At 39.0% G+C, this 25,932-nt stretch overlaps 1 protein-coding gene across 1 annotated transcript in view; it reads left to right on the forward strand.

Moving 5' to 3' along the window:
* Positions 1-692: 692 nt before the first annotated feature.
* The window catches only part of LOC115215375, a 215,303-nt gene continuing 190,063 nt past the window's right edge, over positions 693-25,932 (forward strand). Inside the window, exon 1 of the mRNA XM_036505988.1 lies at positions 693-793. The gene's annotated coding sequence lies outside the window, so the exon portion shown is untranslated. The remainder of the gene's footprint in view (positions 794-25,932) is intronic.

Here is a 25,932-nt window from a genome sequence, read left to right on the forward strand (position 1 = left end):
TTCGTTTTTTTAAAATATATAATACTGTACCTAGGACTTTCTATTTCTCATTATTATATATATATATATAACTATTATTATTATTATATACATATAACTATTATTATTATTATATATACATATATATATATATATATATTATATATATATATATATATATATATATATATATATATATATATAATTATTAGAGTCAAGTTTTGGCTGCTATTTCCAGCGTGGTGGTATCTAAGAGATACCCTAAATTATAATCTTAATAATTATTATTACCTTTGAAGGTTTTTTATTTCCATGCTGGCCACCTGATATTTAAATATCGATCTTATCCTTATTATATAAATATATTAACATTAACAAGAACAAATTTAAAATTCCACAAAAAAAAATCAGAATAATACTTGATCATATATATATATATATATATATATATATATATATATATATATATACATATATATAACAGGTTATAGTATTTCTTTTGTATCATTTTTGATCCTTTATCTTAAAAATAAACATAAAAATTACTCATTAGAATTCTTCTAATCTTTTACTTCCCTTAGGAAGTATATATATATATATATATATATATATATATATATATATATATATAGATAGATATAAAGAGAACCACCCAAAATAAGTTTAATCCAATTCCACCGTTTTTATTTATTTTGCAAAGCGAAATAATGTCCCTTTAGCTACACACATCTTACCACATGCTACTATCTCCAGGAATAATATAGCTGCGCTGATTTTCTTCGTAGTACACTTTGAGATTATTCCTATACAACAGGTATGTCTTGTACAATGTAAACTAATTCCTTTAATTTTCAGATATGTTATTGGCTAGGGAAACAAACACTGTGTTGCAAGATGATTTAAAGAAAAAAAATGGTTCATATAATTGTTTACCTTTATTTTCCCTCAGTGTACTATTTATTATTTTTAATATTAAATATTGTATATGTTTAGATGTCAAAATACCACGAGAATTAATGCTTGTTATATGTAATATATGTAGTAGAATTTATGATTTATTTATTCGTGTGTGGCTTTGTTGCTTGAGCCTGCGGTGGTGGAAACAACACAAAGCAACCTCAAAACAAAACATGCTTTTATTTTGCTAATAGGTTAAGCAGCACACACACACAAAAAAAAAGAGTGAAAACGAAGGTTATGAGTGTAAGCGTACTTGTTTGTCTCTCTCACCGATTGACAACCGGTGTTGGCTTGTTTACGTCCCCGTCATGTAACAGTTGAGCAAAAGAATGATACTGATAAAATTAAAAAAATAAGTACCCGACGTAAAAATTAAGATTAATACTGAGGGATCGGCGGTGAGAGGTTTCGATTCGGTCGACTAACCACCTTTCCAAGGTGACGCTCACGTGTGGCCACAATTCGATGCCCAAGGGAAGTAAAAGATTAGAAGAATTCTAATGAGTAATTTTTATGTTTATTTTTAAGATAAAGGATAAAAAAATGATACAAAAACAAATGCTATAACCTGTTTTCAAATCGAAGAAGTATCGATTGTGTGATAGATATTGATTAAGGTTTAGTTTTTTTTAAATTTTCTTTTCCGAAATTAAACGTATTCCAAACACTCTTGTTTACCATTGCGTAGATTTTTCTCGAAATAAAATTCCATACACACGCACACGCATGCACACACACGCACACACACGCACACAAACACACGCACACATACACACACACACACACACACACTCTCAAACACACACAACTTATCTTTATCTTTAATTAATTTATGTGTTTGTGTATATATGTATACACAAACATAAAAGATATATATATATATATATGTATTGGTCTGTATATAAATATGTGCGTGTGCGTTTGTATATATATATATATATATATAGTGTGTGTGTGTGTGTGTGTGTGTGTGTGTGTGTGTATACACAGTAATCCCTCGACTATCGCCGGTGTTACGTTCAAAAACACTCGCGATATGCGAAAATCCGCGAAGTAGAAACAGTACTGTACTGTATATTTCTTTTCATTATTTTTATAATTTGTATATATCTTTATTTATTTATTTATTTATTTATTTCACTATAAATGCAAAAACAGCACCACGGAGGAGGGATCGACGTAAGCTTAAATAATAAACCGCGTTAGGTGAAACGCGATTGGTGAACCGTGATATGGCGAGGGATTACTGAGATATATGTATATATAAATATATATATATATATATATGTGTGTGTGTGTGTGTGTGTGTGTGTGCGTGCGCGCGCGCGCGTGTATATCTACCTCTCTCTCTCTCTCTATATATATATATATATATATATATATATATGTGTGTGTGTGTGTGTGTGTGTGTGTGTGTGCGTGCGCACGCGCGCGTGTATATCTACCTCTCTCTCTCTCTCTATATATATATATATATATATATAAAATCTTTTATCTTCATTTACTTGTTTCAGTCACTTGATTGCGGCCATGCCGAAGCACTGCCTTGAAGGAAACCCTTCGACAAATCGACCCCATAACTTTTTTTTAAGCCTGGTACTCATTCTATCGGCTTCGTTTGCCGAATATAAGTTACTGGGATGTAAACACACCAACACCGGTTTCGAGCGGTGTTGGGGACACACACACACACACTCACACACACACACTCACACACACACCCGTAGTTTCGGTTCAGTTCTACTATAGTCCCGAGCCAACCAATGCCTTATCAGTGAATTTGGTTGACGGAAATTGGGTGGAAGCCCATCTTGTGTGTGTGTGTGTGTGTGTGTGTGTGTGTGCGTGTGTGTGTGAGTGTGTGTGAAGGCGCATAGTTGAGTGGTTAGAGCGTCGGGCTCACAATCATGAGGTAGTGGGCTCGATTCCAGAACTGGGTTGTGCGTTGTGTTCTTGAACAAGACATTTTATTTTCGCGCTGCTCCAGGTCACTCAGTTCAATCAGTTTACGCACTGATAAGTTGCGACATCAATGGTGCTCTGATATATCAGCCTTTTCCTTTCCCTTGGAAAACATTGGTGGCATGGAGAGGGGAGGCTGGTATGGATGGGTGACTGCTGGTCTTCCATTAACAACCTTGCTCGGACTTGTTCTTCGGAGAACTTTGTAGGTGCAATCCCATGGTCATTCATAACCGAAGGGACTTTTACTTTACCATATGTAAACACACACCTTTGCGCGCGCGCGCGCGCGTGTGTGTGTCCTATCTCCATATCACTTGACAATCGATATTGGTTTATTTCTGTCCCTGTAATACAGCAAAAGAGTCAGTTAGAATAAGTAAGTTCCAGATTTTAAGAAATAAGTGCATAAGTACTGGCGTCGATTTAACTAAACCTTTCCTTCAAGGAGGTGCCCCAGCATGGCCACAGTTCAATGACTAAAAAAAGAAAAGAAAATTGTAACCTCCACTCCCAAAAATGTATATTTAACAAATTTCGCTAAAACAAAAAGGCCTTGTTTTCTTTCTTCAGAAAGTTATGAGGAAACCCAATCGTGGGGCACTAATCAGTAGTTAAGCCCTGCGATGTTGTTGCTTAACCCGAGGTCAGTTCGGATCAAAACCTTTTAAATAAAAGATGGCGTTTCAGCCTTCCAGAAACTACTATTATTTCCTAACAGCATTTTAGTTCCCGGGCAAAGCAACGCATTAATGCCTGTATTGACAGCAGAGCACAACGTACACAGATTAGCATTTGGCCTTATAAACCTGTGGGCCCCACCGGGAAACTGTCCAGTGCAGAGAATACTGAAGACTGCCCCATCTTTTGCTGCTTTTAGTTCCGAGTTAGCCTGGATCAAGCATCAAGCAAACCTATGAAAAAAAAATCGTTCCAGTCCTAACTAATCTGTCATGTCTAGCTACGCCCCCACACCGAGTTAGGCCTCGTTGATCAAGTAGACCTACGAACAAACATTTCTATGATCAAAGGGTAGTCTACCCATGACCATGCTGTCTTTTTCTCCGTAATGATGAATTCTATTCTGTATTATTCGTAGTGTCTGTTATGAAGAATTTGCTTTCGGATATGGTGTCTCTATGATTATATTATCCAATGTCCTGTCTTGGTTTTTTTTTCTCTTTTTAAGTCGGTAGTGTGATCTGAGAGCTGCTTAGCTGCTATTTCTAACAAGTCGACCGACAACCTAGATCAGTGGTTCTCAACCATTTTTTTTACCAATGGACCCTTTTGATTCTTACTTTACACTACTGGACCCCTGTAGCCATTCGATGGTTTAGAAAAATCCCGTTATATTTATATAATTTATTATTAAGAATTACATATAAAAATGTTAAAATATTTTATGCATTTTAGAATTATAACCAATTTATTGCACCTAAGTTTCAACTGCAAAATCTTATATGGGCCCCGGTCGAGACACATGGACAAAAAGTTTCTTTTTAAAATATGTACGAAGTTTATTACTTATGTACGCCATGTCTTTCCTTTTTCATTTTCTTTTGCATTTTGTGTTTACAAAACTGAAGGCACTTAACATACGGTGGTGCTGGTCGATCAACTAAATTATTCCTCAGCATTCCACTTGTAGTCTCAGCCAAAATCAGCGTGACCACTGTGTGGCAAAACTGTATCTTTTGACTAACTGGAACAATCCAGTTTCTCTCATAGGTTATGGGTTGATCCCAAGTTATAGACCAAGGGTTCTCAACCATTATTATTTTTTTTTATGTGTGGACCCCTTTGATTACTATTTTATGCTGGTGAATCCCTGTAGCCATTTGATGTTTAAAAACTAGTTTTATGGAGACATCTTTCAGAATTCTTATTTTGTTTTTCACACATTAACTTATGTAGGTTGAACTATGTAAAATGTTAGAGAAAGAAACCTAGCTGTTTCTTGCAATACATACAGCTACGGCAAATTTTTTTCAGGGGCCCTTAAAATAATAAATTGGATCCCCAGTTTATTATTTTGTTGCGTGGACCCCCCCCCTCTAAAATAATTATATGGACCCTCAGGGGCCAATATGAATTCCAGTTGAGAACCACTAGTACAGAACAAACATGGACAACCTTTGTTCGAAAAGCGGGCCACATGATATATGCTTCATCATTTGGCGGGCTGCACTACTAAAAAAAATTTAAGGTAATTTTTCGTCAGGCGCACCGTGCCATTCAGAAAGTCCTACGGGCTGTAGGTTGCCCATAGTATGGACAACGGCACTTACCCATGATGCAACTTAGTGGGATAGAACCTACACCGCGAGGTTGGGAGGCGAACTTTTAACTATTCGTCCATATTGTATATGCATAAGAGCAAGTTAAATGAGAGGAGGCGAAAGATAGATAATCAATATTTCCAATTGATTATTCTTTTTAACTGCTATCGATCTCTGTCATCCCGCATCCTTAGGTATTTTCATATTCTTTTATTGTTTTACTTATTTCAGGCATTAGACTGCGGCCTTGCTGGAGCACTACCTTGAATTTTTCTTTTTAGTTGAACAGATCGACCCCAGTACTTATCTTTCGGTCTTTTTGCTGAACCGCTATGTTACGGGGACGTAAATAAACTAACACAGGTTGTTAAGCGGTGGGATGGTAGATACAGACTCGAAAACATTCACACACCCACCCACCCACATACACACACACACACACACACCACGAACACAGACACATATAACGAAAGGCTTCTTTCAGCCTCCGTCTACCAACCGGCTCACAAGGCCTGGGTCTGTAGTAGAAGACACTTGTTCAAGGTATAACGCACTAGGACTGAACCTGAAACCATGTGGTTGGGAGGCAAACATCTTACCAAACAGTCATGCTGTGTAAAATATTTTTTTTAGCTCTCTTCCGGTCATTCAGTTACGTCATATGCATTTGTAAACAAGAATATAACGCCTGCATTTGTGTTTACTTATCTATTATCTTCAATATATATATAAAACTAAGCATCGGGTTGTCCGGAAAGTTCATGCCGATTTTTAACCGTTCATGTTCCAACACGTTAGAACACGTCAAATTTATCGACGTATAATATGCTTACCTTCCCGGTGAGCGCACACTTCAAACTATCTTTTGAGAAAGAAAGTTTAAAATTACTTAATTCATGTCAATTTTGCATCCCTATGAAAATGGAAGATTATAAGGTGCATTTTAGACACTTGATGCTTTTCTTATTACCGTAAAGGAAAAAATGCTTCGCAAACAACAAAAAGATATGTACAGTGTACGGTGAAGGTGCTTTAAGTGACAGAACTGTACGGAAGTGGTTCAATAAGTTTAGAGTTGATGATTGTAGATTTATTGATGCTCAGGCAGACCCCCTCCCCACAGGATGACGACCAAATCAAGACATTGATTGAGAATAATCTACATTACGCAACACGGGAATTGATAGAAACATTAAGTTTATCAAAATCCACCAACCATGAGCACTTATTGAAGCTTGAGTACTCAAATCACTACGATGTTTGGGTACCACATGATCAGAGTGAAAAGAATCTTTTGGATCACATTTCTCACTGTGACATGCTGTATAAACGCAATGAAAATGCACCCTTTTTGAAGCAAATTGTGACGGGTAATGAGAAATGGATAGTTTGCGACAATGTTCAGTGAAAAAGATCCTAGGGTAAGCCACATGATCCACCTTTAGCCACCCCATAAACAGGTCTTCATCCTAAGAAAGTCATGCTCTGCATCGAGTGGGATTGGAAATGAATCCTGTACTATGAGCTTCTGCCAAGTAACCAGTCAATTAATTCTGAGAAGTACTGTTCGCAACCGGACGATTTAAAGGCAGAAATTCAAGAAAAGCGCACAGAATTGGCGAACAGGAAAGGTGTTTTCAAGATAATGCCAGCCCTCACGTTTCTTTGGCGACTCGTCAAAAGTTGTTGCAGCTTGGCTGGGATGTGTTACCCCACCCACCATATTCACCAGGCATTGCTCCTTCGGATTTTCATTTATTTAGGTCCTTGTAAAATAATCTCAATGGTAAAAATTTTTAATTCTTTGGAGGACAGAACCCCCCCCCCACTTTAATGAGTTTTTTTGTAAAGAAACCATCGAAATTCTGGGAAGAGAAAATTTTAAAGTTGAATGAAAGCTGGGGAAAGGTTGTGCAACAAAATGGTTCATTTCATGGCATAATTTTGTTTTGTCTTTTAATTTCCCTAAGAAATCGGTACGAACTTTCCAAACAACCCAATAGTTCTCCATCACAGTTCCTAACAGAACTTATATCAGTACAGTTATACACTGGCGGGCCCTTCATTAGTGCCATCATATTTAATGTAGTGAAGAAGTAGAGGAAATACAATTAACCCTTTCACTGACCTCCTGTATATCACATGAAATACATATTTCCCTAGCGTCCATGCATGGTATATGATACACGACCCCCCTCACACCAAATTTCAGACATTGTACCTTTAGTAGACAGGATTAGAGTGAAATAGTTGGATTTAGGAGAGGACAGAGGGGGTTAGGCTTGATACTATATTATGACTAAAGCTTGAACAATGTTGTCTATACATTTAAGTAAACCTAAAGTTTGTCGTTGAAACTAATTGCTTTATGCACCTTTACCGCCTACCACGGAGTAAAACTTGGCGTGTCGTGGTGGTGATGATGGTGGGTCAGCTCCATAATCGAGTGGTCATATTTATGAAAAGTATTTCCCATCCTGAACATCCCATTTTTTCAACTACCAGAGTAACTTGGGACTTATGAAAGGAAAGCCTTATTATGTTACTTAGAACGTATGACTCAAGGGTTAACGTAGTCTGGAAACATGGACGCCTAGGACAAACTTGAAACTTATGAAAAATGCTTTGGGCAGGTAAAGGGGTTTTATATTACGTATAATGTAAGGCGGCAAGAAATTATCTGTCTGCGATATCAGGCACAGCGTTTGGCGCTTGTCGAAAATAGTTTTATGGGACAGATTAACATGAAATAGACTGTTTCAAACGAAAATTTATGGCAATATCGTATATTGCTAAGAGTAAGCTAGCTGGAGTGATTCCAATTCTTTCATACACCGGAATGGATCTTGGGTTTACGTCTACCTCAACAGTGCAAATTAATGTTGTTTTCCAATCTCTCTCTCTCTCTCTCCTCTCTCTCTCTCTCTCTCTCTCTCTCTATATATATATATATATATATATATAATATATATATATATATATATATATATATATATATATATATATATATATATGTAGGTCCCGGGTTGAGTCGGGGTTAACCACAGTAAATAATTTTACTACAGTTCTAGTCCTGTAGAAGCTCCTTCTATAAAATAAATATATATATATATATATACATATATATACATACATACATATATATATATACATATATATACATACTTACATACATATACATACACAAATACATATACATACATACATATATATATATATATATATATATATATATATATATGTATATAGATATATATATATATGTATATATATATGTATTTGTATATATGATGTAAACTAATTGCTTTATGCACCTTTACCGCCTACCACGGCGTAAAACTTGGCGTGTCGTGGTGGTGATGATGGTGGGTCAGCTCCATAATCGAGTGGCCATATTTATGAAAAGTATTTCCCATCCTGAACATCCCATTTAATTTTTTCTTTTTCTTTTTTTTTTTTGTAAGCATTTCGCATCCCAGACTACATTATTCGATATGTCCTCTCTAAGACAACAGGCTATAATTTGCCTGCTATTTCTTCCTTTTCGAACAACCACATAGAGACTCCTACACTAGCTCTACGTTGTGTTGTGTGTAGCTGGGATCGTTCTTGTTCGTCGTATTGCATTGGTAGAGATACAGCTGATCAATAAGAATTATCGATTGATTTATTAGTTGCGGCCGATCTTACTTTTCATTATAATTCAAATTCCGCCAAGGTCGACTTACCTTCCATCCTTTCAGGTTCGGTGAATTAATTGACAGTCGAGCAGTGGGGTCGATGTAATCGATTAGACCCCCTCACACCAAATTTCAGACATTGTACCTTTAGTAGACAGGATTAGAGTGAAATAGTTGGATTTAGGAGAGGACAGAAGGGGGCTAGGCTTGATACTATATTATGACTAAAGCTTGAACAATGTTGTCTATACATTTAAGTAAACCTAAAGTTTGTCGTTGAAACTTTGGTAAATCTTAAGAAAAGCAAAATTAAAACCCTTAAACTTGTTACCAAATACTTGGCCTCACTAGTACCAAAAACGCACCACCGCAAAAACAAAAAAAAAAAAACCTGCAAAAACCGAAGCTTCTTCTTCTTCATGGTTAGAAAATATTTCAGCTGTTACAATACTCCTGTAACATACCTACTATAGAGTACTGCTTGCTACATCTATAGAGTACTCCTGTAACATACCTACTATAGAGTACTGCTTGCTACATCTGGGACAGTACTGCTGTGACGCTAACACAATCTTCCACAACTGCATCTAACTGAACTGACATTGACTTCAAGTTTTGGCTCAAGGCCAGCAATTTCGGGATGGGGATAAGTCGATCACATCGACCCTAGTTTTCAACTGGTACTTATTTTATTGACCCCGAAAGGATGAAAGGCAAAGTCGACTTCGGCGGACTTTCAGCTTAGAACGTAAACACGGACGAAATCCTGAGAAGCATTTTACCCGGTTTGCTAACGATTCTGTTAGCTAGCCAGTAATTTCGGGGAGGGTTTTTGTCGATTACCTCGAGCCCAGTGTTTAACTGGTGTTTATTTTATCGATCTGCGAAGAATTTTGCCCGGTGTGCTAATGCTTCTACCAGCTCTCCGCCTTGCATCTAAACGACAACTTTTATATCTTTATATATAAAAGTGAAGTTGTGTGTCTGTTTCCTACGATTTAGATTCCTAACTACTTCCACATTTTGCGGTGCAGTTTAACCAAAACCGGGTATCTTATAGTCGTGATTCAGATCGAGCCCTTCTGGGTATTAGCGCGCGTCTACGATCAGTCTACGATTTAAAAAATTATTTACCATCATTTTTTTCGCTATTATATAAGGGAAGTAACTCTCTAAAAATGTCTACGATGAGTTAACGATTTAAAAAAAATTTACCATCATTTTTTCCCCATTTTTAATGCATTTTTTGCTATTTTTTGGCTATAACTCTCTAAAAATGCTTATATAGTTATTTCCCTTACAAACCCGAGCAACGCCGGGCGATACTGCTAGTCACTACTACAACGGTTTCTTTGAACCTGCTGATTACATAACTCTACCGCCACTTCAGATTGTCCGCTTCTCTTATCCCTTCCACAGGTCTTGACCCTGTGCTCTAATCCTTTGTCCCCGGTGTGCCCACTCCATGGAATTCATCCCCGCCTACATACTACTTGCAGTCGGCGATTTTCAGAAATTCAAGAGCTCTCCTCGACACAGTTGCTGTTTAAAGCTCCAGGTTAATCTCAGCCAAACAAATCTAGGTGGCACGCAGTGGGACTGAACTTGGAACCATGTTGTTGGGAAGCAAGCTTCTTACCACGTGGCCACGACTGCGTCTATTATACAACTTACTGTTAACAAGTCGGGATGCGTGGCGTTCAGTTACTCCATAAATGAAAAATGCATTAAATACTACAAAACGTACACGTAGGACAGATACAGACGGGCCCTAATCCGTCCTCAGTTATCGACTACAAATACTAATACCCAGTTTCGTGCCTTTAACGATAAGACTGGGAACTTTGTATATCGGCGGCGTCTGCAACATTTGCGTAGAATTAAGGCTCGAGCAAACAAAACAATACGGGGTTGACGTACGAAAGTAAACAAATGTAATTTGAAACGATAGACGAAGACAATAAATAAAGCGTAAGGTGTACTAGCCATCTGAATGTGGCTAGCCACTGGGGGTGGGGTGTTACTGATGCTTTTAGCCCCAGGCGATCAACGTCACCAGATGGACTTTAGACACAATCTCAGTGCCCTTGTGTTATTTGCAAAGGGAGGTCATCCTCCCTCGAAAACCTAAGTACTACATACGGACTATAGTTTCAAGGTAATTGCCTCTCGTCAACGCATGGTAAACACCGGTTTTCCATGAAGGAGACCCCTTGCAATCGCCTGGGGCTAAAAGCATCAGTAACACCCCACCCCCAGTGGCTAGCCACATTCAGATGGCTAGTACACCTTACGTTGTCGAGCGGTTACTGTTTATATCTCGTTCAGAGATTTATTAATAATAAATAAAGCCTTTCGGCCAAACTCGAGACGGATGGGGAACGCCTGGAGAGAATCCTCAAATGGATATAAAAAGAATTAGTAAGAGAGGAGAAGAAGGTTGACCAGCACGCTAGGCATCCGGCGGCGAAAAGGCAGAGGATAGAAAATCAGTCACGTGTGGGCAGCAGATAAAAGGGAAGGAGGATGATAGAGAGAGAGAGAGAGAGAGAACAGGGGGAGGAGGGGAGAAAGTCTACAATTAAGTGTGAGAAGACGAGAGAGAGGGAGAGAGGAAGTAGGGATGCTGGAAAAGGAATATCAGGTCGAAAGAGAAAGAAAGAAAGAAAGATAGAGTCGCAAAAAATATATACAAAAAAAAAAATGTTAACAAAAGTCGGGATACGTGGCGTTCAGTTACTCCATAAATGAAAAATACACCAAATACTACAAAACGTACACGTAGGACAGACACATATATTATTTATTTAAAGGTCACAATACATGTATTAAATCACTGCTAATAGTTTCATATGTTGAGAAAACTCAAATTTATTCTTCAGGCGCAAACCAGATATAACGAACTAAAGAAATTGAATAATAGAAGAAACGCGAATATATATACAGGGGGATTCAAAAGTCTCCATACATAGGAAAAATTTATTTTTTATGGGAGACGGTTTTTAAGATCCCCTAGATAGATCCCTTGATCTGACCCCTCTTGATTTCTATCTTTGGGGGCATTTGAAAGGCAATGGGGTATCGTGGAAAGATAAAAGACATAAATGATTTGAAGGAACGCATCAGCAACTCCTTTGCACACGTATCACCAGATGTGCTATTATGAGTTCACAATGAGTCGGGTAAACGTATTGCAATGTGTATTCAAAACAATGGTAAACATATAAAGCCTATTAAATAAAAAAAACAAACTGTTCTTATAAACTGTTTCTTACAAAAAAAGATAAATTGTTCCTATGTATGGCGACTTTTGAATCATTTTGTATATATATTCATACACATGAACGCACGCACAAACGTACACGCATGCGCACACACTTATGTAAGTTCATAGGTGGGAAATAAGGTGGAAAAACAGTATTCGAATATCAAAGACAGTAAAATATAGTGTTTTTTATTGTTTGTAACATGAAAGCCTAAGTAACAAACTGTAGTTTTCAGCTTCAATACTATATCTATCTATCGATCTTATGGCTAAGATCGAGGTCTGATATCTACTCTTAACAGTTATATATACACCAGGTCGCTCCTGAGTTCTACTGGTGACATGTAACCTAGTACAAGCTGTTGCATGGCCGAGTCATCGGCGACTAAACTGGCAACCTCACCGAACTTGCATGGCGAGGAAAGTGATTGTTGGACAACCTGCGGGACGAAAATTTAAACCCGCCAAAGGCCGGAGGAATTTGGGAATAGTCAACGGCCATCCAACAATATATGTACATGTATATATTGTTTTTATTTTATTTTATTTCTATTTTATGTTGTTTTCTTTTATTTTATATGCTTATATATTTTATTTTATTTATATTTTAAGATTTTTTAAAAATTTTACATATTTAACTTCATATATTATGGGCAACATGGGGCTCCTTAACCGTGGTGAAGGCATCCCATCTAGAAGAGAGAAACTCTGATATAAAACCAGGTCTTTGGTTGCTGAGGGTCTCCTTAACAGAGCTGTACTATCAGCAAACTCTGACTCATAGAATAGACTAGGTTCTCCAGCTTGTTTATAGCGGCTTGTTTAGGAGATGGAAACTTCTGAAGAAAAAGCCTGAGGTGTGTTGTTCATGGTATTGTAGCATATATGTGCACCATATTCTTGCTTTCATCACTTCCAAAAATTGTGGCTGGTTCTACACAAACCTTCAATACTTAAATCAAATCATATGTGTAGATCTTTTGATGACTTACATTTATTCATTCAGTACAATCATTCAGCACCAGAACGAAGAATAGCACTGGTTGCCAGTTAATTTTAAAAAATACAACATTATCGCGCTCAGTGAAACTCGTCTTGCAGGATCATCAAAGTGGATACGCATTTTTCTGGTCTGAAAGAAATGAGGACGAGCTGCGCCACTCCGGTGTTGGTTTCGCCATCAAATCAGAAATAACTAGATCCCTTCTTTCTCTACCTAGAGGTATTTCTGATCGCATCATGACACTAACGCTGGAACTTGATCATAACGCTCGTGCTACGCTTGTCAGTTACTATGCTCCAACCATAGTCAGCACTGGGCGGGAAAAGGATGACTCTTACAACTAACTCCGTGATGTCATCTCCAGTTGATAAACTTATTCTTAAGGGCGACATTAACGCTCGTATTGATACTGACTATCAGACTCGGGAGGGTGTACTTGGTCGCCATGGTGTTGGTCGAATGAACTCTACTAGTCTGCGTGTGCTCATCATCTGCAGGGAATTCAGTCTAAGCATAACAAATACCATTTTTTCAACAGCGAAATTGTTGCAAGACGACCTGGATGTATCTTAGATCTAAGGATTGGAATCTCAAAGACTTTGTTATCACTAACAAGTGAGATATTAGGGACTTTAACATGACACGTTCCTTTCGTAACATCTGTCTCTCTGACCATTGTCCACTTCGTAGTAAGGCTACGATATCCATCTGAAGCACACAAGACTACAAAAGTCATCAAGTGCATAAGCGCATTAATGTTTAAAAACCGCTGAAAAGCAGGCTGAGCTTTCTATCGAGCTGTACACTGCAGTTAACACTGTTGATATCAGTGATGACATTGAATCGTCTTGGAAAGCTCTGAGTGGCCTAACACATTCTGCATCCGTAGAAGTTTTCGGACTTCCTGTTCGTAAGCGTCAAGATTGATTCAGTGATAACAGCGCAGATGTGCATCAATAAAATGCACAGCTCTCATAAAACGTATATCAATGATTAGAGCTCATCCTGAAAAGAGAATACTTATAAATGAAGAGGCCAGGCCCAACACGCACTGAAACAGACGAAGAAGGCTTGGGGATCTGGCAAATCTGACATCCTGAAACTATGGAAAGACCACTTCGAAGTCGTGTTGGACACCTCCTTAGTCACTAATGATTACATCATAATGTCTATTCCACAGTACTCTGAAATACCGGAATAGTCTCTGAAGCCAACATTCTTAGAAGTGGTATACTTTATTAAACAGATCTCTTCTGGTAAAGCACCTGGTAGGGATACTATCCCTGAAATCTACAAGCATGGTGGACAGAAGCTTTTCTAGAAATTGCATGACCTCTTCATAAGTATTTGGAAGGTAGGCCGTGTACCACAGGACTTTAAAGATGCCTCAATTCAACATCTTTATAAGAACAAAGGAAACAGAAGTGATATAATCATCGTGGGATATCACTTTTGTCTATTACTGGTAAGATTCTTGCTCGACACGTTCTTGACAGGATCATCAAACACGTCGTCAATGACATCTATTTAGAATCACAGTGCGGATTTTGCTCTGGTCGTGTCACTATCGATATGATATTTTCCCTTTGTCAGTTCATGTATAAGGTACATGAGAAAAATCAAGGTTTGTTCATTGACCTTACTAAGACAGGCCTTCGTTGACCTTACTAAAGTGTTCGTTTACCTTACCTAGGCCTCCGACACTGTCAACCGGCAAGAACTTTGAAAAGTTCTGAAAAAACTCGGTATACCTGACAAGATGTTGAATGTTATCATCTCCCTTCATGAGGGAATGAAGGTTGCTGTCATGTCCGGCGGGGTATCTTCGGCTTCTTCCGATGTTACAAACAGCACAAAGCAAGGTTGTGTTATGGTCCCTGTTTTGTTTGCACTCTTCTTTCCAGTGATGCTGTTGGTATACTTTTGATGACACACAAAGTGGTGTCAAATTCCAGTTTCGAATATGTGGTGGACTATTCAATCATCAGCGTTTCTAAGCCAAAACATTGCTACCGGTATCACTCGTGATCTGCTTTTTGCAGATGCTGCTGCACTAGTAGCGACCTCCTTAGGGGAAGCTCAGGAACTTCTAGACCGGTTTTCTGCTGCATGTAAGGCCTTTAGCTTGACCATCAGCATAAAGAAGACGAAAGTTATCCACCAACTTTGCCCTACTCCTTAGCAAATTCGAGGTGTCAAGCTGAGGCCACCGGTTCATGATGTCCCTGACACTCCTATTCATGTCGATGGGAAAAACCTAAAGTATATGAAGTCATTTACACATCTTGGTAGTAAAGTGAACTCGAGCACTTCCCTTGATAATGAAATTGTCAACCGTCTTGCGAAAGCAACCAACGCATTTGGCAAACTCCGTAATCGCCTACGAAATGAAAGGGGCATTAAACTTGATACCAAAGAAGTTTGTCTCAGGACAATCTACTGTTATTCACTAAAAAAACAGAGTTTCTAATGCCGACCTGTTTAGCAAGTGTAATATTGACGGAATTAAGAACTTCCTTTTTGAGATCAATTGCGCTGGGCTGGTCGTGTTGCCAGAATGAGTGACGAAAGAATATTGGTCGACCATGCTCAGATATAAGGACAACCTGAAGAGTAGCCTCTCAGCAGTCAATATATATTTCTTTACTGCCCACAAGGGGCTAAACATAGAGGGGACAAACAAGAACAGTCAAAGGGATTAAGCCGATTACATCGACCCCAGTGCGAAACTGGTACTTTATTTATCGACCCCGAAAGGATGAAAGGCAAAGTCGACCTCGGCGGAATTTGAACTCAGAACGTGACGGCAGACGAAATACCGCAAAGCATTTCGCCCGGCGTGCTAACGTTTCTGCCAGCTCGCCGCCTTTCTCAGCAGTCAATATAACTTACAACACCTTTGAGCAAACAGCCTTGGAGCGAAAATAAATGGAGATCGTTGAGTCAAAATGGTGTAAGAAAATTTGTTGCAACCAGCATTATTAACAGGCTTAGGGGTGGAAGGCAAAGAAGAAAAGCGGCTGCAAATATAATACCACCTGAACTGACCCGTAATCATCATACTTGCAACATCTGTGGGCTTCTTTGCTAATCGTTGGCGGGGCTTTAATGTCACATTCGACACAACCATTGCGACTGACAAAGAAAGACTAAGTTGTCAGATCTCCATACGTCGAAGCTGACGGGAGAGTCCCTCACACACACACACACACACACACACACACACACACACACACACACACACACACACACACACACACACACACACACACACATTACGTTAAAAAATTATATAGAAGTACAAACAAACGGAAAATCCACACAAGAAATGTCGCTAAATCCTCATCAATTGTCCACAGGATCATAATAAGTTCGTGTATTTGAATATATCTGATGTGAAACGCGCATGTTCCTATTTTGTAACCATTCTGTGTGTGTGTGTGTGTGTGTGTGTGTGTGTGTGCATTTATCTATGTGGCATTCCAGCTAACACGTGCTTTTTATTACGTATGAATGTAATAAAATTGTTTTCGGTATGTAGAATAGTATGTCGCCCCGTTCTGTTAATGACTGCCAGTCTTAGAATAATCTGTGCTTCAATCATGAAGCTTTTTATTGTTCTTTTTTTATACTTATTTATTTATTTATTTATTTTGTTTGTATGTTTGTTTGCAATGTGTATCAAAAGGATTGCGAAACTCTAAGAGCTACTGCCCGCAAGTATATCTTAGCTCTGAGTTCTGAAAACGTTGTTTGTGCCATCACTGACTGAGCGCATGTTTTGTGTGTATGTGTGCATGTGTGTGTGTGTGTATATGTGTGTGTGTGTGTGTGTGTGTGTGTTTGTGTGTGTGCGTGTGTGCGTGCGTGCGTGCGTATGCCATGCTATGGGTCCTTAAGTTCTAATGATATTGTGGGAGCACTGCTGTGATATACGGCGCACCACGAATATTTTTAGAGAAGGTGCGGCCCATCCCCTCCTGCTTCGACCACAAAAGATTTCTTCCAGCGAGAGAGCGAGAGAGAGAGAGAGAGAGAGAGAGAGAGACAGAGAGAGACAGAGAGAGAATAGATGCCAGTACAGACCTGGTACTTTATTTATCGACCCTGAAAAGATGAAAAGCAAAGTTGAGCTCGCAAGAAAAGGGACCCGGACCGATTACCACTAAGCGATATATTCAACGTCTCATGATTCTGCCAACTGGGAGAGATGTCTTCCTGGGGCTTGTAAACGTCTGTAGCACTGTCCCGTATAAGACGCCACACTTGGTTGGCAATGACATGTTACGATTCTGTTTTGCTACTGTTTATATCTCGCCCAGAGATTTAATATAGTCTATATATATATATATATATATATATATATATATAGTACAAAGTAAAATAGGGGTTATGGGTGTAACCCACTATGGGATAGCATTTATCCAATATACTGAAACAGCTGTAAGAAATGATTTTAATGACTTCATTAATTTATATTATGACTTTTATATTTTGTATTCTTATCTTATATCTTATATGTATTGAATTATAAGATATTTTATGTATGCTTTTGATGTTCTCATTTTGTTAAATGAATAAATAATCCAACATTATAATATCCGAAAGTTAATGAACAAACTAAATTTGTTTCTCCATTTTCTTATTTGTATTATATATATATATATATGAGTGTGTGTGTGTGTGTGTGTGTGTGTGTGTGTGTGTGTGTGTGTGTGTTTGCTTCTTTTGTGTGTAAATTTGAATTTAAAAGTGGGACGAAAGTTTTACGTTCTGAACTCAAATTCCGCCGAGGTCGACTTTGTTTTTCATCCTTTAGGGGTCGATAAATTAAACACCAGAAAAGCACTGGGGACGATGTAATCGACTTAACCGTCACCCCCGCCCCCCAAACCAGAAATTGCTGGCCTTGTACCAATATGTGAAACCAGTTTTTGTTGTTGCTAAGGCGGTGAACTGGTAGAATCGTTACCACGCCGGGCAAAATGCTTAGCGGCATTTCGTCCGTCTTTACGTTCTGAGTTCAAATTCCGCTGAGGTCGACTTTGCCTTTCATTCTTTTGGGGTCGATAAAATAAATACCAGTTGAGAACTGGAGTTGATGTAACCGACTTGCACGCCCCCCTCCCAACCGCCAATTGCTGGCCTTGTACCAAAATTTGAAATCGATATTTGTAGTCGTTTATTAAATCGAAGCTAAGGCTTCTCTCCGTTGCTACTCCGATTTTCTTCAGTTTAACAGCTTTTCGCAGCCTTTGAAATTCCTACTAATAATCTCAAAGATGAAAACCATATCTAAAAAAAATCTCCATTCCAGTTTCATCTGTTTTGATTAAAAATTAATTTGCTTCTATTTTTAAATCTAAGGCAAGAAATAATAGCACCTGATCTTAGTTAACTATTTCAAAATTACTTCCATCCCATCCATCAGAATCCATACATAAGTACGTACATTCATATACGTGAGTATAAAAATTGACGGGTAACTACTCGGAAACTTGAGTCCGTGTGTATCACATAAAGCCGGATATGGGAGCGATGACCTCTTCTCGCAAATACTAATCGGACACAGAACGTGTGTCCGTAAGCCAGCTGGAAGAGATGTCTTCTTGGGGCTGTAAACCTCAGTAACACTATCCCGTATAAGACGCCACACTTGGTTAGCAATAACAGGTTACGATTCTGCTTTGTTACTGTTTATATCTCGCCCAGAGATTTTATATAGCCTATATAAATATATATGTGGAGGATCAATGGCCCAGTGGTTAGGGCAGCGGACTCGCGGTCGTAGGATCGCGGTTTCGATTCCCAGACCGGGCGTTGTGAGTGTTTATTGAGCGAAAACACCTGAAAGCTCCACGAGGCTCCGGCAGGGGGTGGTGATCCCTGCTGTACTCTTTCACCACTCTTTCTTTCACTCTTTCTTCTGTTGGTCTGCTCGCTTAGCCAGCGGGGTGGCGTCATTCGATGGCTAAAACAATGCGAACGCATTGTGACCAGCGATGTGTAACAACATCTGATGGTCTGGTCGGTCACGTGATATATATATATATCACGTGACCGACCATATATATATATATAATATATATATATATATATATTATATAAAAGGGCTTAGTAAAATAAATTACTTTGCCGCATACTGAACTCATTAGAAATAGCAGCTAAAAAACTTTTTTAAAGCTATTTCTAATACTTAAAGAAAATCTCTCTCATATATAGTGTTTGCTTAATTTAACTCACAAAAGTTTGGGGGTAAGGACATCGAAAAATCAAATGCTAAGGTTATTTGAGAACGTACGTTTCAAGATTAGTCAAAACAACACTTCTATCATAGAAGTGTTGTTTTGACTAATCTTGAAACGTACGTTCTCAATAACCTTAGCATTTGATTTTTCGATGTCCTTACCCCCAAACTTTTGTGAGTTAAATTAAGCAAACACTATATATGAGAGAGATTTTCTTTAAGTATTAGAAATAGCTTTAAAAAGGTTTTTTAGCTGCTATTTCTAATGAGTTCAGTATGCGGCAAAGTAATTTATTTTACTAAGCCCTTTTATATAATGTAATAATTTGAATTCGCCTTGAATGGTCCCTTTGCATACTGAACACTTGGTGAAATTGATTAATAATTAATTAATTTTGCCCTCAATTGTTGAAATTATATATATATATATATATATACTCTCTTTACTCTTTACTCTTTTACTTGTTTCAGTCATTTGATTATGTCCATGTTGGAGCACCGCCTTTAGTCAAGCAAATCGATCCCAGGACTTACTCTTTGTAAGCCTATTACTTATTCTATCGGTCTCTTTTGCCGAACCGCTAAGTTACGGGGACGTAAACACACCAGCATCGGTTGTCAAGCCTAACCACTCGGCCACGCACATATGTCGGTAGGAAAGACCGTTTCCCTAGAGCTTTTTCAAGGCTTCCGTTACTGGTTAGAAGGAAGAAGGGAATTAGCTACGAACTATCGACCTGGCTCCGATGCTTGCACCAGAGTGGACTCGCGCGCCTTTTAGAGAAAGAGTCCACACGGTATGGCGGTAATAAAACGGACGATGGGTTATTTCTACCACCGTAGTAACTCTTTACTCTTTTACTTGTTTCAGTCATTTGACTGCGGCCATGCTGGAGCACCGCCTTTAGTCGAGCAACTTGACCCCGGGACTTATTCTTTTGTAAGCCCAGTATTTATTCTATCGGTCCGCTTTTGCCGAACCGCTAAGTGACGAGGATGTAAACACACCAGCATCGGTTGTCAAACAATGCTAGGGGGACAGACACACAAACATACACACACACACACATACATACATATATATATATATATATACATATATACGACGGGCTTCTTTCAGCTTCCGTCTACAAAATCCACTCACAAGGCATTGGTCGGCCCGGGGCTATAGCAGAAGACACTTGCCCAAGGTGCCACGCAGTGGGACTGAACCCGGAACCATGTGGTTGGTTAGCAAGCTACTTACCACACAGCCACTCCTGCGCCTATAGTAATCTACAAATGAATCTGGATTTGAACTAGGAATGTAAAAATACCGCCAATGCATCGCTTTAAGCAGTTAATTTATTTATCGACTTCAGAAAGACTGAAAGGCAAAGTTGACCTCAACGTGTTTTAAATTCACAATGCAAAGAGCGGGAATAAAAAGCGCGAAACATTTCGTCCGACGCAGTAAAGCTTATGCCAATTCGATTACCTGGTCGAACAGCCTTATGACACACAAATATTCCAGCCATGACCATCTTGTCTGTGAATATCTAGGAATACATTGTAGAACGTGTCCTTCGTCACTATGTCCGCAATTTTTTTCTAAAGGCGGTAGGCGTAATTTGATTAAGATTTCGTTGCTATTTCTAGCAGTTGAAGTCACAGAATACACAGAGGTTCATTTTGCATAGTGTAGTTTGAGTATGTGCCACACGGGGTCGGCTCATAAGCCTATACAGATTTATGCAGCAGACCCAAAAATGTCTCCCTCACAAAAGCGTCGGCCAGGGTAGACCGTGGCTTCCCGCTCCTATCGCCCCCTCGCCCGTCTCCCCTCGCCTCCTCTCCTCGTGCTCCATCCCTTCTCTCACCCCTCGCGCTCCATCCCTTCTCTCACCCCTCGCCTCTTCTATCGCTCCCATGTAGTGAGATTCACTACATTATTTGACACTTCTGAAGGTAAAAACCAAGCAAATTGGGTGTGCTACTTACTATGTAGTAATATATACGCAATGGTAGGGCTTCACATATATATATTTAATACACAGAATGTTCACGCACCCCACTTAGGTATTTTTCATAAGATATATTAATACATAACGCTATTTTTGTCGTTCATATATCCTACGATAATTTGCGAACCCCAGTATAGTGACTGCTTAAACATGTATTTAGATACAATTATAAATTTGCGGACTATTCAGCTCATCTTTGTCAATATACATATCTCTTTTACTCTTTTACTTGTTTCAGCCATTTGACAGCGACCATGCTGGAGCACCGCCTTTAGTCGAGCAAATCGACCCCAGGACTTATTCTTTGGAAGCTGAGTACTTATTCTATCGGTCTGCTTTGTTACGGGGACGTAAACACACCACCATCGGTTGTCAAGTGATGTTGGGAGGACAAACACAGACACACAAACATATACACACACACACATATATATATCCCAAATCCACTCACAAAGCTTTGGTCGGCCCGAAGCTATAGTAGAAGACACTTGCCCAAGGTGCTACGCAGTGGGAATGAACCCGGAACCATGTGGTTGGTAACCAAGCTACTTACCACACAACCACCCCTGCACCTATACGTACAATATATTTTTATGTTTTTATCTTTTACTTGTTTTAATCATTAGACTGCGGCCACGCTGGAACATCGTCTTGAAGAAACTTAGTCAAATAAATCAACCTTAGGGCATGTATTTTTTTTAAAGACTGGCACTTATTCTATCGGTATTTTTTTACCGAACCACTGCTAAGTTACGGAGATACAAACACACCAGCATTAGTTGTCAAACGGTGGTGCGGGACGCGAATTTTTTTCCCCACGAGAGTTCCGGACCCCAGAAATGAACTCATTTACATAGAACCAATCAGAGCTCACCTTGGTCTTGTTGTCAAGTTAACAAACACATTACCAAGTAAACTCACGACTAAGAATGGTGCTGTGAGTCGACCGATCGCGAAGTTGTGTCTGGTTTTAGGAGACAAGTAATTAGAGAGATTTGCGTCTATACCTATTATTGAATTTTGTTTGAGCCCCATGTGGTAAAGATGTGGATGGGGAACATGTGGGTAGAGGGTGATGTGCTAGAACCCCCTCTTACTGTTTTACAATGTAAACAACAACACAAATAACTACACGGAGGCAGCCATGGTTGAAACAAGAACAACATGCATTACTAAAGGAGAAAAAGAAGCATGGTCATTCCTTACCTAAGTGACCTTAATTTATCGCCCATCACTTACTTGTTATGCACTCATAAATTAGCTTGATAGCTGAGTTCTGATTGGCAGTATGCAGATGAGATCATAACTGAGGTTCGGAACTCTCGAGGGAAAAAATTTCGCGTGCGGGACAAACGCATACACACATTCACACACACACACACACACACACCACACACACACACACACACACACACACACACTCATAGATACATACATGCATACATACATATTTATGTATATACATACATACATACATACATACATACATACATACTACATACATACATACATACATACATACATACATACATACATACATACATATATATATATATGTATATATATATATATATTACTATGGCCTCGGGCCGACCAAAGCCTTATGAGTGGATATGGTAGACGGAAACTGAAAAAAGCCCGTCTTATATACATGTATATGTTTGTGTGTCTGTGTTTGTCTCCCCCCACCATCGCTTGACAATCGATGTTGGTGTGTTTACGTCCCCGTAACTTAGCGGTTCAGAAAAAGAGACCAATAGAATAAGTGCTAGGCTTACAAAGAATAAATCCTGGGGGTCAATTTCTCCGACTAAAGACTAATGGCAGTGCTCCAGCGTGGCCGCAGTCAAATGCCTGAAACAAATAAAAGAATATACATATATATATATATTTACGACAGTCTTCTTTCGGTTTCCGCCTACCAAACCCACTCACAAGGCTTTTGGTCGGCACGGGGCGACAGCAGAAAACACTTGCCTTAGATGCCACGCAGTGGGACTGAATCCGGAACCACGTGGACGAGAAGTAAAATTCTTACTACACATCTACGCTTCACGCCCCCCCCCCCCACATACCTACACAAAATATATACATTAACCGGAGGTTGCAACGGAAGATTCTAACTGTTGTCAGAGCAGCCGCAGTGAAATCTAAGCTCAGAAAGGCGTAGAGCCGGAATACTTCCAAAACGAAAATACCGTACAGTAGGACTAGAACGCGGACGCGCTTGTTTGAGAAGTGATCCTCTGAATCCCAGGACCTTGGAAGTCTTAAGTTGTATCCCATTATTAGAAATTAGCGGGACCCGTGAATATTTCTCGGAATTAATGGTAAACTTATTAGGTTATTTCTGAAAACTTTATCCAAAAAAACCCGAAAACGTAGCCTGTGTTGTGTCCGTATCAAAAGATAGTCGCTCATCTGCTAATCATCATTGAAAAGTGAAGGAAATTGGAATACGATGATTGCTTAAAGCAATTTATATATACACTTTATATACTTTATACACAATTTTAGAGACTTAATACACAACACTCTCCCTCTTTCTCTCTCACTCTTCGCCTTACCCTCTTTTTCTCTCTCCTTTTTCTTTCGCTTTTCGCCTTTCCCTTCAACTAGTCACGTGAAAGCGTTACAAAGGGAGGAGGAATAAAAGCTTAGTTAAAAAAACCCCCCACACATTTCACTCATTACCACTTCTCTCTCCTCCTCCCCTCCCCGTCCCCACTCTCCTATTCTTCCCCTCCTCCTCCTCCTTCAGTTAATCACGCGGAAGCGTTACGGACGGGCTAAGTAACTGAGTGACAAGCAGAAATATTATAAGGTAGTTAAGAATAGATTTACCGGATTGGTTAAGCGTTAGACCAAATGGATGTTTTAGAATTTAGTTAAAGCCCTTTACGTGAGAGTTCATTTCTTATTCAAGTTGCCTTCTTACTCATATTTTATTTTTATAAACTAAATTAGTTATTCAATGACGTCATTCTTGGTTGAATGAATGAATGTCTAAAGTTAAGTTTGGTTTGGCGTTTCTTTGTGTTGACGTTCTTTAACTGCTAACATTTTTTCAGATTTTCAGTTAGAATTTCACTAATTTGAATTACCTTGATAAATTTGTGTTGACATAAATTTTCGTGAGTGTGGGTGTGTGCACATATCAATATAGGAGTGGCTGTGTGGTAAGTAGCTTGCTAACCAACCACATGGTTCCGGGTTCAGTCCCACTGCGTGGCACCTTGGGCAAGTGTCTTCTGCTATAGCCCCGGGCCGACCAATGCCTTGTGAGTGGATTTGGTAGACGGAAATTGAAAGAAGCCCGTCGTATATATGTATATATGTGTGTGCGTGTATGTTTGTGTGTCTGTGTTTGTCCCCCTAGCATTGCTTGACAACCGATGCTGGTGTGTTTACGTCCCCGTTACTTAGCGGTTCGGCAAAAGAGACCGATAAAATAAGTACTGGGCTTACAAAAGAATAAGTCTCGGGGTCGGGTTGCTCGATTAAAGGCGGTGCACCAGCATGACCGCAGTCAAATGACTGAAACAAGTAGAAGAGTAAAAGAGTATATATATATATATATTACTGAGATGTACTTGCATAGCAAGTAACCTGATCTGAGATCGTGTGCTGGAACGAAAACAATTGCAGCGTGGAAGGTGTTTATAAGCCGTTTAAGAAACACACAAAAACCGTTAGATTCACTTCAACATTTAAATTTAATTTGACAAAATATTTTCGTCGCTTTGAGACCGCGACCTGTTCACTGACAAAATTTCATGCAGCACTATATATATATAGCGGCGCGACCTCGTGTGTACCGTTGGCGATTTTTTTTTCCTCTGTCTTCCCTTCTCTGGATCTTTCCTTTTCCTATGTTTCCGACGAAGAGCTCCGCTCGAAACGTTAAATCCTCCTTCTTCCCTTCCTTCCTGAGCGTCCAATAATACTATATTTGTTCCACGTCCTCGCGTTGTTTTCTCTTAGTGTTTTCATGTTTGGATTAACTTTATAATATATATATATATATATATATATATATATATATATATATATATACATACACGTTTATGTGTGTAAAGCCGTTTATTGTGATCGCTTTGGAATAGAGCTTTTTAGGTAACAATAACAGGTTGATGCTTTGGTCCCTCTAAACTTGATAATCGTTTGATAACATTATCCGTGATTACTCTAAACGGATCTAAAGGAAAAGATCCCTCTAAACGGCTTCCTCTGTGTGTGTGCGTGCGTGTGTTCGTGTTCACAATGTGCTTTCACTCACTTTCTGTCTTGCAAAGCTTGGTCAGCTTTGAGACTATAAGAACTTGCCCAAGAAGCCGTGCAATGAAACTGGCCCCGAAATTGCGTGGTTGCAGAGCGAACCTTTTAATCACACGTAGCGATGACCGCTTACAACACAGTTTTCGTTCCTCAAATTCTTATCACAAGTTATTAGTTTCACCCAAGACCACACACACAAAGCAAGAAAGAAAAAAAAATGATCTAAGGAATGACACAGTGGGATTCGAACCTAGAACCACGTAGTTGCTAAAC

Source organism: Octopus sinensis, linkage group LG9 (assembly GCF_006345805.1).
Source record: "Octopus sinensis linkage group LG9, ASM634580v1, whole genome shotgun sequence".
NCBI lineage: Eukaryota > Metazoa > Mollusca > Cephalopoda > Octopoda > Octopodidae > Octopus > Octopus sinensis.